This window comes from Pleurodeles waltl, chromosome 2_2 (assembly GCF_031143425.1).
Source record: "Pleurodeles waltl isolate 20211129_DDA chromosome 2_2, aPleWal1.hap1.20221129, whole genome shotgun sequence".
Taxonomy (NCBI): domain Eukaryota; kingdom Metazoa; phylum Chordata; class Amphibia; order Caudata; family Salamandridae; genus Pleurodeles; species Pleurodeles waltl.
The window spans coordinates 315,867,307-315,882,809 of NC_090439.1; positions in this window are offsets into that span (position 1 = coordinate 315,867,307).

Genomic DNA, 15,503 nt, shown 5'->3' on the forward strand with positions numbered 1-15,503 from the left:
GGGGGCCACTCACTTTGAAGGTGCAGTTGGTAATGACTTCTCTTCTTCCCCTGTACATTTCATGTAGGTCAGCGCCCACCAGAAGAAAGATATTTGGCGTGCCATCGCCAAGGACGTCCAGACCCTGGGGGTCTACCACAGACGGAGCACCCACTGCCGGAAAAGATGGGAGGACATTCGCCGCTGGAGCAAGAACACGGCGGAGGCTCAGCTGGGGATGGCCTCCCAACGTGGGAGGGGTGCCCGTTGAACCATGACCCCCCTGATTTTCAGGATCCTGGAGGTGGCCTACCCGGAGTTGGATGGGCACTTGAGGACATCACAGCAGACACAAGGGGGTGAGTACACTCTCATTCAGCTGACTTTGCACGCAGTGGAGTTGTCTGGGTGGGGGAGGAGGGCTGTGGGTTTCCCTAGGCCAGGGCGAGTTCCGTAGGCTAAGCCCCTCCGTAAGGCATGACCCTGTGGCCACCCACCCCACCTCTGTAGAGTGCCAAGTACAGCTATTCATGCCCCTGTGTCATCTATGTGTGCAGATGTCGTCCATAGCCTTGTAGGCCTTTTACCAGGAATTGCACTGTGGAGCCCAAGAGCGCGGCGTAATGCAGGGGGCCTCTTTGTCTGTCTTGTCCGCCAACTTTAGCGGTAATCCATGCACTCAACATGTCTTTCTTCTGTCTCCCCCCCCTTTTTGTGGTCTTCCTGTTCTTGTGTGCATTAGCATCATCAGGCGGAGGAGCAGTGGCACCGGAGCATGAGGGAGCTTCATCCCACATGGCCCTGGAGGGCGAGTCTACCAACTCGGAATTCACCAGTGGGACGCAGGGCGAGGGGAGCTCCACGGCAGGGACAGGAGCTGACACCAGCGACACGGACTCGTCCTCTGATGGGAGCTCCCTTGTAGTGGCGGCAACATCTGTGCCCCCCGCATCTACAGGTACAGCCGCCACCCCCCCTACCAGCACCGCCCTCCCAGCAGCCCCTCAGCCTTTGCCCCGTGCCCGCTCACCCAGAAGGGTGGGCATCACCTTCGCCCCAGGCACTATAGGCCCTGCCTCAGTCACCCCTGCTGCCCTCAGTGAGGAGGCCATTGACCTCCTCAGGTCACTCACTGTTGGGTAGTCTACCATTTTGAATGCCATCCAGGGTGTAGAAAGGCAGTTGCAACAAACTAATGCATTCCTGGAGGGCATTCATTCTGGTCAGGCGGCCCTTCACCGAGCTTTTCAAACTCTGGCCTCAGCACTGATGGCAGCCATTGTCCCCGTCTCTAGCCTCCCACCTCCAACTTCCTCCACCCAGGCCCAATCCCCTGTACCTCTGCCTATCCCAAGCACACAATCAGACCAGCCTGCACACACCTCACCACACAAGGTGTGGCTCAGGCAAACATAAGCACCACACATCCCACAGGCACTCACGCAAGCAACACACACATGCAGACACACCAACATCCACTGCCTCCACTGTGTCCCCCTCCTCGTCGTCTCCCTGCTCCCTCCCAGTCTCATCTACACTCACACCTGCATGCACCACCTCTACAGCCACTACGTCCCTCACCAGCACACCCCGCTCACGTGCAGTCACCACCCACAGTACCATTCACACGTCCCCTGTGTCCTCTACCAGTGTGTCTGTGACGTCCCCTCCGAAGATACACAAACACAGGCACACACCCACCCAACAGCCACCCACCTCACGACCGCCTCCAGCGCATGCACCTGCTCCCAAAGTCACCAAACGTACACCTCCTACTACCACCACCTCTTCCTCCACTCCCAAACCCCTCCAGCTACCCGTCCCAGTGTGTCCAAAAGAATTTTCCTGTCCAGCCTTGACCTTTTTCCCACACCTCCCCCACCCCGTCCATCTCATAGGTCCCGAAGTAGCACCTCAGCCACAAGATCTACGGGACCAGTGGTGCCTGTAGTCACAGGTATGTGGAGTGCACCGGCCACCAGGACAGCCAGTGTGGCACGGAGCCACAGCACAGCCAGTCCCCCCCCTGTGAAGCATCAGAAGTAGGCCAGTAGGCAAGACTGGGAAGAGCTGCACGGCGGAGAAGACCGCCATCATCCCCGCTGCCCAGGAGGCCACCGCCAGCCCCAGCCCAGCTGCCCAGGAGGTCCCCGCCAGCCCCAGCCCAGCTGCCCAGGAGGGCCCCGCCAGCCCCCAGCCCAGCTGCCCAGGAGGGCCCCGCCAGCCCCAGCCCAGCTGCCCAGGAGGGCCCCGCCAGCCCCCAGGCCAGCTGCCCAGGAGGGCCCCGCCAGCCCCAGCCCAGCTGCCCAGGAGGGCCCCGCCAACCCCCAGCCCAGCTGCCCAGGAGGGCCCCGCCAGCCCCATCCCAGCTGCCCAGGAGGCCACCGCCAGCCCCAGCCCAGCTGCCTAGGAGGGCCCCACCAGCCCCAGCCCAGCTGGCCAGGAGGGCCCCACCAGCCCCAGCCCAGCTAGCCAGGAGGGCCCCGCCAGCCCAGCTGGCCAGGAGGGCCCTGCCAGCCCCAGCCCAGCTGCCCAGGAGGCCACCGCCAGCCCCAGCACAGCTGCCCAGGAGGCCACCGCCAGCACAAGCCCCGCTGGGCCATGAAGGACCGCCAGCACAAGCCCTGCTGGGCCATGAAGGACCGCCAGCACAAGCCCCGCTGGGCCATGAAGGACCGCCAGCACAAGCCCCGCTGGGCTGGGCACCGCCAACTCAAGCACCGCTGAACAGGGCACCGCCAAATCAAGCACCGCTGAACAGGCCACTGCCAACTCAAGCACCGCTGGGCCGGGCACCGCCAACTCAAGCACTGTTGTGCTGGGCACCGGCAACTCAAGCACCGCTGAACAGGGCACCGCCAACTCAAGCACCGCTGGGCCGGGCACCGCCAACTCAAGCACCGCTGAACAGGGCACCGCCAACTCAAGCTCCGCTGAACAGGGCACCGCCAACTCAAGCACTGCTGAACAGGGCACCGCCAACTCAAGCACCGCTGGGCCGGGCACCGCCAACTCAAGCACCGCTGAACAGGGCACCGCCAACTCAAGCACCACTGGGCCGGGCACCGGCAACTCAAGCACCGCTGAACAGGGCACCGCCAACTCAAGCACCACTGAACAGGGCACCGCCAACTCAAGCACCGCTGAACAGGGCACCACCAACTCAAGTACCGCTGGGCCAGGCACCGCCAACTCAAGCACCGCTGAACAGAGCACCGCCAACTCAAGCACCGCTGAACAGGGCACCGCCAAATCAAGCACCGCTAGCCCATGAGCGGCAGGGGCACTGATGCAACTGGGTCCGTCACGGGGTGAGTGATGCACTCTGGGCACCAGTCCCCCTCCAGAACCAGTGGAGAGATCCATCCACTACCTCTGTCCTTCACAGGATGAAGCACATTGGGCACCAGTCCCCCTCCAGAACCAGTGAAGACATCCATCCACTACCTCTGTCCTTCACAGGATGAAGCACTCTGGGCACCAGTCCCCCTCCAGAACCAGTGGAGACTGTTATCCACTTGAAAGACTGTGGCTTTGCACTCCCCAGGCTATAACAGTGGCCAAACCACCCACTGGAGAGACTTGAGATACAGTGGCTTTGCACTCCCCAGGATTGAACAGTGGGCAACCCACCCACTGTAGAGACTTGAGAGCCTGTGGCTTTGCAATCCCCAGGACTGAACAGTGGGCAAACTACCCACTGTAGAGACTTGAGAGGCTGTGGCTTTACACTCCCCAGGATAATGCAGTGGGCAACCCACCCACTGGAGAGACTTGAGAGACTGTGGCTTTGCACTCCCCAGGATAATGCAGTGGGCAACCCACCCACTGTAGTGACTTGAGAGACTGTGGCTTTGCACTCCCCAGGATTGAACAGTGGGCAACCCACCCACTGTAGAGACTTGAGAGACTGTGGCTTTGCACTCCCCAGGATGCAACAGTGGGCAACCCACCCACTGTAGAGACTTGAGAGACTGTGGCTTTGCACTCCCCAAGATTGAACAGTGGGCATTGAGCCCCCTCGTGGATCTGGCGTCGTGCACTCATCCGGCTGAGGTGTCCCCCTTTCCCTTCCCCCTGAGGTGACTGTTGTATTTCTATCTGATGCCCCTGCAGTGTTCTATCTGTTTTGATCGGGTATCGAGTGTGGGCCCCGCCCATGCATTTTGGGACCAGTGGTCCACGGACTATAAATGGTGCAATACCTGGACTTGTATTATTGGTGTATATATTTGTTTATAGTGTATATATATTTTTGAGTACTGGATTTTGATAGATTACAATGGTTACACTCATTTCCTTTTGTCTTTGCATTCTTCCGGGGGTCTTGGGGGGTGTAACTGTAATGTATCAACATGTATTAGTGTGTGTGTTGTAGTGGGTGAGGGTGGGGCTGGGGGTGTTGCGTGTGTGTGTCCCTGTTTTTGCCTCCCCCCTCCCCTGTGTCGTAGGTGCAGTACTCACTGTGGTCTTCGCCGCCGGCGTTCGTGCTCCTGGTAGAGGAGCAGGAAGACTATTGCAGGTAGAATTTGGAGTTCCGGTTCCATTGTGTCCTCCTTCCTGGTGGGGTGTGTAGAGGTGAGTGTTTTCTCTTCGGAATTCCTGGTTCTGCCGTGTTTTTATCCACGGTGAATCCGCCCCAGAAAAGGTGGCGGATTGGCCTGTCATAATAGTGTGGGCGGTACATTGTCTCCCACCTGTCTGTTGGCGGTGACCGCCGCGCTGTTTGTTTGTACCGCCGTGGCGGTCTGAGTGTTGAAGTGGCTGTCTTTGTTGGTGGTTTCCCCCACGGTCGTAATTGCAATTTTTTTACCGCCGGCCTGTTGGCGGTCTTACCGCTGCTTTAACACCGTCCGCCAGGGTTGGAATGACCACCAATATGTGAAATATATTATTGTTGTTAACTCCCTTTCTTGCTTCATGGCAACTTAAAAAGATCCATCAGATTGAGAGGTTGTGAATTACCCTCCATTTCGGAGGTACTCTTACCCTGAATGGACATACTTTTCTGAAAAGGACAGTAAAGGAGGAACCTGTGATTGGAGGACAAGAGGGAGATCCAAGTTGAGCCTCCCTGAACTTGAGTTCCAACCTGAATCGAGTTTGAACTTGCACTCTTGTTGAATGGACCGATTTGAATTACTATTGACATGATCATTTGAACAAAACTTTGACCTGTGTTTTGTTAGAGATAGTAAAGAGGGCATTGTTTAAAAATAATTAAGAAGATTCCCCAGGCCAGAGGCTGCAGCAGGAGCATAAGGGTGCCATTTAGAAGAAGACTGATAAGGGCTATGGAAGAATCACTAAGACTGTTAGTTTAACTGCACATTGCATATACTTTGTTTTGCCATTTGCGAAAGTAGATACATACAGAGGAGACGCTGTTTGCTGCTAATTTCTACTTAACTTTCCAATGATAGAGAAGTTATGGAAAACAATAATACTAAAAGATGTAGGTTTATATTGGTATGGGTGTTGATTGTTATTATTGTAGTACTAATTGTTTTTCCTGTAGGATTATCTTCCCCTACATATTCCACAGTAGCTGAGTTGAAGCCTAACCTTACCCCTAAAGCCCAGAGTCTTACAGATGATAGCTTGCACACAGTAGATTATAAGGCTTTGTATGTAGATTTGTCTAGAGGAGATTATTCTTCAAATGCTTATTTTAAATTTAATTATGACTATGCTGACACTATGGATGCTAGGGACTGCTAAATCTGCACACAGCTATCTGTGTTAGCAGCAGAGGGGATTAACTTTCAGCAAAATCCTTTTACCTATGGTGTTACGTGTAGGCTCCTGTTGAGTCTTTTGTATGGAAATGGACATTTTCATTATTATTATTCCAATTATGATTTAATACTCTCTGAAGTTTCCTTGTTTAAGTATTTGAATCTCTGTCCCAATGCTAAGACAATTGAAACCTCTGACAGTTTCTTTAAATTGGTTATGACACTAGGTTTATGCTCATAGACACAATTTGACATGTTTCTTAACCAACGTTGAGAAGAAATGTTTAGATTTGACTTAAGACAGGAAGAGAGCAATGGATGCATGGGGAAGACAATATGGGATCACAGATATTAAGAACAGTGGCCTAAGGAAGACATGAAACACATGCATTTAGGAGTTATGCCCGCACTACTTTTAGATTAGCAACACAAGGGAAAATTATGTGTGCGTAGAGTCAAATCTGTTTTTCATACAAAAAACATGGGTATGGAGTGATTGTGACCACAGTTCCGAATGCTGAGGAAATTGGCCATTATTCATGGGAGGAGAGGATCATGTAATTTCTGGAGTCTATTATATTTCTTCTCTATTTTTACCCTCCTTCTCTGTCTACTTAACCTCTCTGTCCTTTTCCAGTCTCCTGGCCCCTCCCATTACTCCTACTGAGCACAGAGAACTGATCACTGTCCAACCAAAGACGTTTAAACATCGAAGACGAATAGGAGGGGCAAGGCAACTGAGGAGAATAAAAGAGAAAATGTCAGGTTTCACTCCAATATTTTATTTTGACTGCTATGATAAGGTGAGAATTCCAGTTACAGAGGTGGATTTAATCATGATTACAAGTATGCAGCAATTAACATATAATCCCAAGCTCTATGTGTTTATGTCTTGTTCTAATAGTATGAACTGGTCCACTAAACATCCACCAAATCGTATTTTGTCTTTCCTACAACTGGAGGAAGATGTTGGTTAGACACTGAATACTGCATACAATGCTGCAAGACAAAAAACGTAGATACAAGTGCAGGAGGAAATGGTGTTATCAATGGTTGCGGACGTATTACCTGGTTGGCGGAGGGCAGGCAGCTTTAGCCTGTGATTGATTTTATGTGTTCCTGTTTCTAAACGTTTACTGCATAGTTCAATAGTGTGTGGTATTCTGAAAGGTGTAATTAAATGAAATTGGTAACACATTCAAAAGTTCTTCTAAATAGGAAACCCCAAAATGTGTCTTGCTTGGCACCCCCTGGCTTCCTGCTACCTACTTTTTGGTCACTGACTATTTACATTAAATAGAGCCAGCAGTGGACAGGCCAGAAAACTTGGTAGCAGAACCAAGCCAGAGGTGAGCACGAGCCAACAGTTTTTCTTTGGCCAGAGACCAGTGCACAGGTTACACATGTAAAAACTGCTTTCTAAAATTGGCACCTATACAAAGAGCGCACCTGTAAATAAAGGATACTACAAAAGCAATTTATGTGTCCGCATAAGAAAATGCATTGGTCAACTGACCTATCTTTTGTGTCAAATTGTGTAACATATCCTACAGGGAAAAAACTGAGTTTTCTCTGTCTCTTCTCCATCCATTGCATGGCCAGCTTCATACAAAAGTTAGACATGGCTAAAAGCATTTATCTAAGCTAATTTCTAGTGAAACAGAGTGAATTGTATTAGATCATACAGTTTAGTATAGTGTGGAAACTGGGATTATGCATGTTTCCTGCCTACAATTTAGTCACCAACCATTTGTCTACAGCTCATTCATCTGCACTCTATTCCCCTGATGTAGCAAATCAATGCTCAAAGCGTAAAACACAAACAAACCCGTTTTACACACACTTTGATCTCACCGCTAGCATCCAGCATGTACCCCTTCTCTCACTATCAACCCCATTTTGATATGTGTCCTGCACTTTGCAACACGGTGCAGTCTCACTTTATGTCATTAGAGACACGATTTCCAGTTCTGTGTTCTTGTGTGACATCCTAATGAATTGTGGCTTTTGTATTCTTGGGTCCGCTTCCATTGAGCCAACTAGACTGTCGGTAAATGCACTTGTGTTAAGTGGCCCCCATGTAATGTATGACACATTCAGCCAGGTGTGTGTAACAGCCCTCTGCATGTTTAGATTCTTATTGTACCAAAAAAGGACTTCAAGCTGTAGAAGGTAAAGTGTTGGTGACCAAAAGCCAGGACTGGCAGACGTGGGGCCATTACACAGGAGTATAAATGGTTTGATTAACTAAATTACTTAGCACTCAATGCCCTGAAAGAGACTTCTGAAAGGCATTCGTTGTCCAGCCTCTTCAGCTTCCCAAAAGTGCAACCATTCTTTAGTACTGTGTTTTTTATATTATTTATATAGCACTTTCTACTCCTAATCAGGCCAGATAGTGCTCACATTCACTTCAGATTAAGAGCATCTATTTGGCATGCATGGTTAGCAAGGTGTGGGTTGAAGTTGGGCCTTATGCAGCTCAGTCACTTACATACTTCTCTGATGACCCGACAGAGTAGGAGCCATCAGGGGTTTACATATAACACCGTCCGCCCTCTTCATAGGGGATGGTGTTAGTTTTTTCATTTTGATGTTCATCACCGCCAGGTAAAACTTGATGGTAAGGGACAGAAAAGAAAATGACCCGCACTCTATGGGAAGCAACTCCAATTATGTGTGGGGCCATTAGTTTTACATTTTTCAATAATAAGCTCCCATAATGTGAGTTTATATTTGAAAAGTGAAAAACTTTTAAAAGTATGACAGGTGGCTGTGAGGTGGCTGTCGTGTTTGATGAGTTGTGCGTCAAAATTTTACAACATTGACAGGAACCATTGTGACAACGGTTCTGGCCCAGAGGATAGCTCTAAATGTGAGCAGTGGAGGACTCACTGTATGACTGGGGTAACGTCCTCTGCCATAATGATGGACTTACTTTCCGCCTGCCAAACTTTTATTTGTTTGCTATGTTGAACAGGCAAATGTGGGGAAATATGGAAACTATACTGAATGACAGCTGCATTCTGAAAGGGTGGGGAACTGAAGCTTAGTAACTCCACCACAACTTTTCAGGTGCAATGAACTGGCGAGAGATATGACAATTTAACATGACGAGAATGTCCATTTGAGTGGGACAAAATCTGGGGACGCTGGAATAGTTGCAGAGGCAATACCTGTGACGCCTCTGATGCAATCGCATCCGACAATCGGGAGCCTGGGGTGCCACATCAGTGCACTGATGGGCAACACGGAGATGAGCCGGATGTAGGGGAAAGGGGGACTAAAGCTATGCGGGTATATATATAATAATATGATGGTTTTTAATATCGCTCTATATTGTAATTCCTTGAAAATGACAAAAAAAAGATTTGAGACATCAATTTAACATGACGCAGCCAACATGACACGGTAGGGTCTCTGAAACGTTCGTTACACGTAACGGTGTTTTTTTGTTGCAGAAAATGCATGTACGCTCATTTTCTGCCCGTGCTGGATTCTATGGAGAACCCCTTCCCATAACATACCTCATAGAGAAAGGGCATTGAGATTAGATAGGGAGTTGTACCTTTTATACTGTTCAAAATTATCTAAGTTTAGTTCCCATTGTCTCTACTAAACATTGCATTGCTACTGTTGGGTAAGAGTGTAACAGTAAAAAAAATGTAAAGAAATATCAGTTTGTCAAAAAAAAATATGCCCGATCCATAACGATCAGATAGAGTTGGCAACTGTTCATACAACTCGTGACACGCTAGTGATAACTAAAAAGCACATATAAATAAAAAATGCTCTAGTCCTTCCAAGCACTGCAAATAATCAGTGTTATGATTCACTTGTAAGGATATAAATAGCCACCTTTCACCCTTTGTCAGTGCCTCAACTTTTGTCAAATTACAGGTCTGGGGCTCAGATAAGTGTGGTGATTTGCCAGGAATCACTGAAATGAGTGCACTGGGATTCAGTGCATGTTGGTTCACTCAAATCAACATATTATCCACTGGCTAAACTGAGTCAGAACTGCCAGTACTAGAACCAGGTGGCACACATAATGGCCGACTGAGCTCACCCACCAGTTATGATTATATGACGGAACACCGAATTAAAAACAACTACTAACCTTAACAACGAGGTCGGAACACCGACCTCGTCCTTACTACTAATGATTTTACCACGAATGCCTTAACAACGATATTTCGTTGTAAAGGCATTCCTGATAAAATCATTAGCAATAGGCACCATTCACCCTACATCCCTCACCCCACCCCCCAACCCCACCCCAAAACCTAAAACCCGCTGACCCCCCACCCACTCCACAAAACCAAAAACGCCCCACCCCCCAACCCCACCCTAAAACCTAAAACCCCCTGACCACCCACCCACTCCCCAAAACCAAAAACGCCCCACCCCCCAACCCCACCCCAAAACCTAAAACCCTCTGACCCCACTCCCCAAAACCAAAAACACCCCACCCCCCAACCCCACCCTAAAACCTAAAACCCCCTGACCACCCACCCACTCCCCAAAACCAAAAATGCCCCACCCCACCCCAAAACCTAAAACCCCCTGACCCCCCACCCACTCCCCAAAACCAAAAACGCCCCACCCCCCCAACCCCACCCCAAAACCTAAACCCACCACTTACCTTCGCCAACTCCCTTCTTTGTACCTTAACCACGCATGTTCGTTGTTCAGAACATACGTAGTTAAGGCACAAAAATACGAAGTCGTGGTTAAAAAAAGCGTTGTTACGCTTTCGTTAACCACGACTTTCGTAATAAAAAAGTCGTAAAAAAGGATGTTTCCCACCAGTTATGACAACCTACATAGCACAGACAGACTATACACCAAGAAGCGTGTAATTCCTGATTCTGACAATCAGGGGACCTATTGAAGATCACAGTTGAAGATAGTGTAGCAGACTGCACCATTCCTGTTAGTGAGGTGAGGCACAGATGGCTCAGGCACTTTGAGGAAGATTTTATTAACTCATTGTGCTGGTGTAAAGGCATCAAAAGTGCCACAAATCATTGGAAAATGATAGATTTAGGATTTACTTTCCAGCAAATAACTTTACAAGTGCTGGGAAGTTGCATAAAGTAAAACAAAGTAGCTTTGCTCTACTTTGCATCACATGAGCGTCCCTTGAGTGGTGCATGGGTATTCCCAAACACCCAACTATTGTTTTTGATGCAAAATCGTATCTACTAACAATGGTCGACCGAACTTTGCAACAAGAAATATTCATACTTGTGGCAGGAACAAAGAGAATTATTTTCTTCAAACGTTTCAAACTTTGCAGGTGTGCTGCACTGTATAACAGACATTCAAATTGAACAAAAGTTTTAAAATATGTCTGCGCTTAGTATGGTGTAGAGGAAGGGTATGCTTACCGTACAAAACCTATGCTAGACATCACACACACACCTTTATGCAATAGTGCAAATGTGTGTGTGGCCTATGCAGCCTTAGGAAGAGAGCAGCAACACATCTTAAAAGATATGACACTGTTTTGCTATCTTCCTCCCACTTATGCAACGCAGTGTGGCACATTTTGTCGCTGCTCTGGGTTGTGTGAATCATTAGCATATTTGCATTTTCGTCTCTGTCATAATGTGTGCACATTATAGCCGTCTGCTGTGGGTGACCACCAGTGCCCTCCCTGTCTGTTTTCCGTGTGGGATAACAAAAACCTTGGTGTATATGATGAAAACTCTACTATTCCGGAATAATTAAAAGTATCTGGCTCAGTGGAAAAGTCATAATAGGGAGCCAGAAATACCGCCGGCACTGGCGGTATTCTGGCTCCGGCAGCCTTGGTGGTCTTTTCAAAAGACCGCTGAGGTTGTAATGAGGGCCTATGTGTCAGCCTGAATGTCAGAAAATCTGAAGCTCCCCGCTCCCAATCTTACTGACCAAGCTACGCCTTTAGAAAGTGAGGCGGGACTTGACCATGACACACCCCATCAACCATGCCCAATGGCAGCAAAGCCTCAAGGTGGAAGTCCTGTGCCACCCAGAAACGAGGAGACAGAACCACAGCTCGGAGTGGGAGCTCCAAGAAGGTCCGGAAGAGGGAACATGTCCAGGCGCCACACAGCACCCTTGAAAACAAGGAGACCTAACACCCAAAGCCAGTGACTGGACTAAAGAGACAGTCGACCACTGAAAGGCCCTGTTTGCCGGTCCTGAAAAAAGTGCATATTGATGCACCAAGAAAACAAAAGGAAAAGGGAATTTTGAGAATAATAGGAAAGAAGAAAGTGTGTCCTGCTGTGTCTTCAGTGGTTTTCCATCTTCTTAAGTTCTTGTTCTATCCATGATCGTAGGTGGAATGGAACTGGATGATGACACAGAACGGAGGGGTTCACCAACTTGTTTATATGCAGTTTAATTGGAGGAGTTTAAGGCACCCTAGTCCACTAAATAGGTCTGGGAACTGGTTTAGCATTTTGTCGACCTGGAACGCCTTTACATTCTTTGCGAAGGACAGCATTGTTAAGTCTTTGGCTGAGTGACTTTCAAGGAGGGTGTCTCAGTCAACCACATGAAAAATGGTTCAGACCTCTTGGTCGCTGTTGCGTATGCTCATGGTCATTCGCCCACTTAGTGGCAATGGGGAAAGGCTTCCATATGTGAAGACCTTAATGTGAGAGGGTGTTTGTGCTAGCTGTGGTTGGAGGTGCATGTACTGTTGCATGCTCATTACATTCACCTATACCCCTGTGTCTATGAGGGTCTTAACTTCTGACCCACCACATTTCCACTAGGCATGTGGGTTGGGGTTGTGAGAATCATTTCAGATCACTGGCAAACAAGACGAGAAAGCCAACTTCTTCTTCCTCTGGTGAGGAGTCTTCTGGGCAGTATCTGTATTTATGTTGTAGTCTGGTAGGTGGCTCTGGTCCTGCTTCGTCTTGGGACAGTTTCTTTATGGCCCTGGTATGGGCTACCTCCCACTGGCTCCTTTTCCTCTGGGTCCCCCTTGGCATACAGTAGCAAAATGGTTGAACTTGCCCCAGTTTGAGCAGGTGCAACCTTGAGCCAGGCAGTCAGTTGGTGTGTGCTCTTCTTGGCTGCAGTAGTTGCAGCGGGGTCCTCTTGGTGTGGGGGCTGATGTTTTGGACTTCTCTGGTCTTGCTCGGTGTGGATTGCATCTGGTTGTTTTGTTTTTATCGCTGGTGTTCTCTCAGGGTTTTTTGCGTAATTGCCATCTCCATTTCCGTAACTCAGGTGGCTGAGAAGTCGTGGGACCTGGCCATGATGAGTATACCATCTAGGCTGATGTTGGGCTGCCTTACGATGAGGTCACTGAGTGTTTCATTTCGACACCCCTGGATGATCTGAACTCTGATTTCCTTTGGTTGGTCATAAGCTCTACACATGTTGGCCAATTCTAGCAGGTGTGCATAGAACATGTCTATTGACTCCCATTCCCTTTGATGGGCTTGCCTGAGCTTAAGCATTCGAAATCCGGGATTAACTGCGGATCAAAATGTGCATTCAGAGATCAGGCTGCTGCGTCATGGTCGTCTGTTGGGCTTGTGGAGGTGTTAAACAGTTTGTAAATCTCATCCCCTGCACAGTGAAGTAGGAGTGAGCATTTTACTGCCCCATCATTTTCGAGGGTTGCCACAAAATAGTTGTTCAGTCTCCCCATCCACGTCTTTCATCAAGGTGACACTATTGAGGGTGCGATAGTATGCTAAATGGTTGTGTTACTCCCACTAACGTGTGTTGAAGGGGAAATTGTCTTTGTAGTTGTGCTTGGGGTGTGGCTGCATTGGCATTGTCTGCCGTGGTTGAGCAAGGTGTGGGCCGGTAAGGCAGTTCAACTCCTTTAAGTGAGGTGGATTTGCTGTGGCTAGGTGGCCGTTATGCGTTGTGTGCCAACGATGCCTCATGCAGGTGTACTGTGGTGAGGTCTTCTGCTTGTCCCCTTCTGCAAAATGTTTTTTAGGGTGGAGCCAGTGAGTGCATGCGCTGGCGCATGCGTCTCGTATGCGAGACTCTATTGTTTTCAGTAAAGGGCTTGGAACCAGCCTGTCGCTCATCATTTGTTGGTTTACATAGCACTCTTCTTTACAGCCTCGTAATTCGTCAAGGCATATCTGCCATAATTTCTGTTCCTTTGTGTGGAGCAGGGATCAAGCACGAATTGATTTCAACTTAATTAGTGCCCGTTCGCTGCTCCTGAAGTAATCGAGGCACTATTTTGTTCTAACTTCCAGTGCTGCAAACAGAAGGCTCATGACTAGCAAAAACGTGCCCAGGAGGACAAACAAAATTGCAAAGTTTTTTTTTTTTGTAGAATACTTTATTTTGTTAAGTCGTTTTCTGTCAGTTTCCACTCGTTTTTTTGTTTGTTTTTACTTGTGGGCGTTGTTGCCAAAAGATCACAATTAACTTGCTAGTATTATGCATGAGCTATTTTATTGCAAATGATTATCTTTTTTTAGGTTGAGCATAGCAGCGCACAAGCGCTGCTTTTCCGGCGCGTTGTTATCTATTTGGGCTTTTAGCTATGCCCAACTCACGCTCATCACTATTGCTCGCGCATGGGCTTGCCCTTCAAAAGTCCCTTGTTATCATTGGTAAATGCTCTACGTTTGCCCCCCCTTGGGGCACCTGGAATCAGCTCGCTTATGTGAAACTGAATTACTTTTTTTTTTTTTTAACCTTTTATTTAGGCTTTTATACCAGCAAGTAAAGCAGTACAATAAGATCATGTATTTGCAGACTCTTACAATTCAAACATCATATTGCGTCATTTCAGTGGGCATTTTCTCCTTCTGGACTTTATCAGTATAGAGTCTTTCAATTATGTATACAAGCCATTGGTTGTCTTGAACCATACATCTAACAGTGATCATGCTTTGTTTATCAATCAGTTGTCTCGCCCTCCGTTTCTCCCGTTTCTTTCCCTATGAGGTACTGTTTGTATATTTCCCAGAATTTCGCTGGTTTGTTTGTAGGAGGGAGTAACTCACTGTAAGTGTCTGTTTGCATGTTGCAATAAGTCATATCTCCATGCCATTCCTCTACTTTAGGGATCAGCCCACGGTCCCATCGCATGGCGACTCTACGCTTGGCTAGCAACAGATCCATCGCCACCAATTTGCGAATAGATTTTGGTAAATGGGCATCCCATCCCATAAGAGCCAAGAGCGGTCCAGCTTCTATTTGTATACTAGTTATAGCCTCCAACTCTCTAAATATTGTTCTCCAAAAAATGTGTATATTCTCACACGCCCATGCCATATGTAAGAAATCGGCTCGTTCCAACCCACATTTGGGGCAGTTCGAATTTTCATGCAAACCATATCTATGTAGACGGATTGGGGTGTAATATATTCTGTTAAGGAATTTGAAGTGAGTGAGACTATGTCTGCCATTTAGAGAGACTGAGCGTGTCTTAGCAAAGCGGGAACGCCACTGTGTGTCTGTGATCTGTACCCCCAGATCTCTTTGACACTCCACGCGGGCCCTTGAGACCTCTTGGGCTCTTGACTCCTGTATTGATGCGTACAGTCGGGACACCAAGCGTCTCGTACAACTCCCCTACAGGATCATACAAAGTGATGTGATATCGGGGGGTTCTTGCATGTCATCGCTTAGTAACTGCGCCAGTGCATGCCGCGCCCTGTGATATTGGAACTGGTGTAGAGGAGTAGTCTCAACGGTTCCTTCTCTTATTTTGTCCCAACTTTTCATACTGTTGTTTTCGAATAGGTCTCCTAATGTGTTGATTCCTAGTTCAATAAGAGTGCGTATCAGTCTACCGCC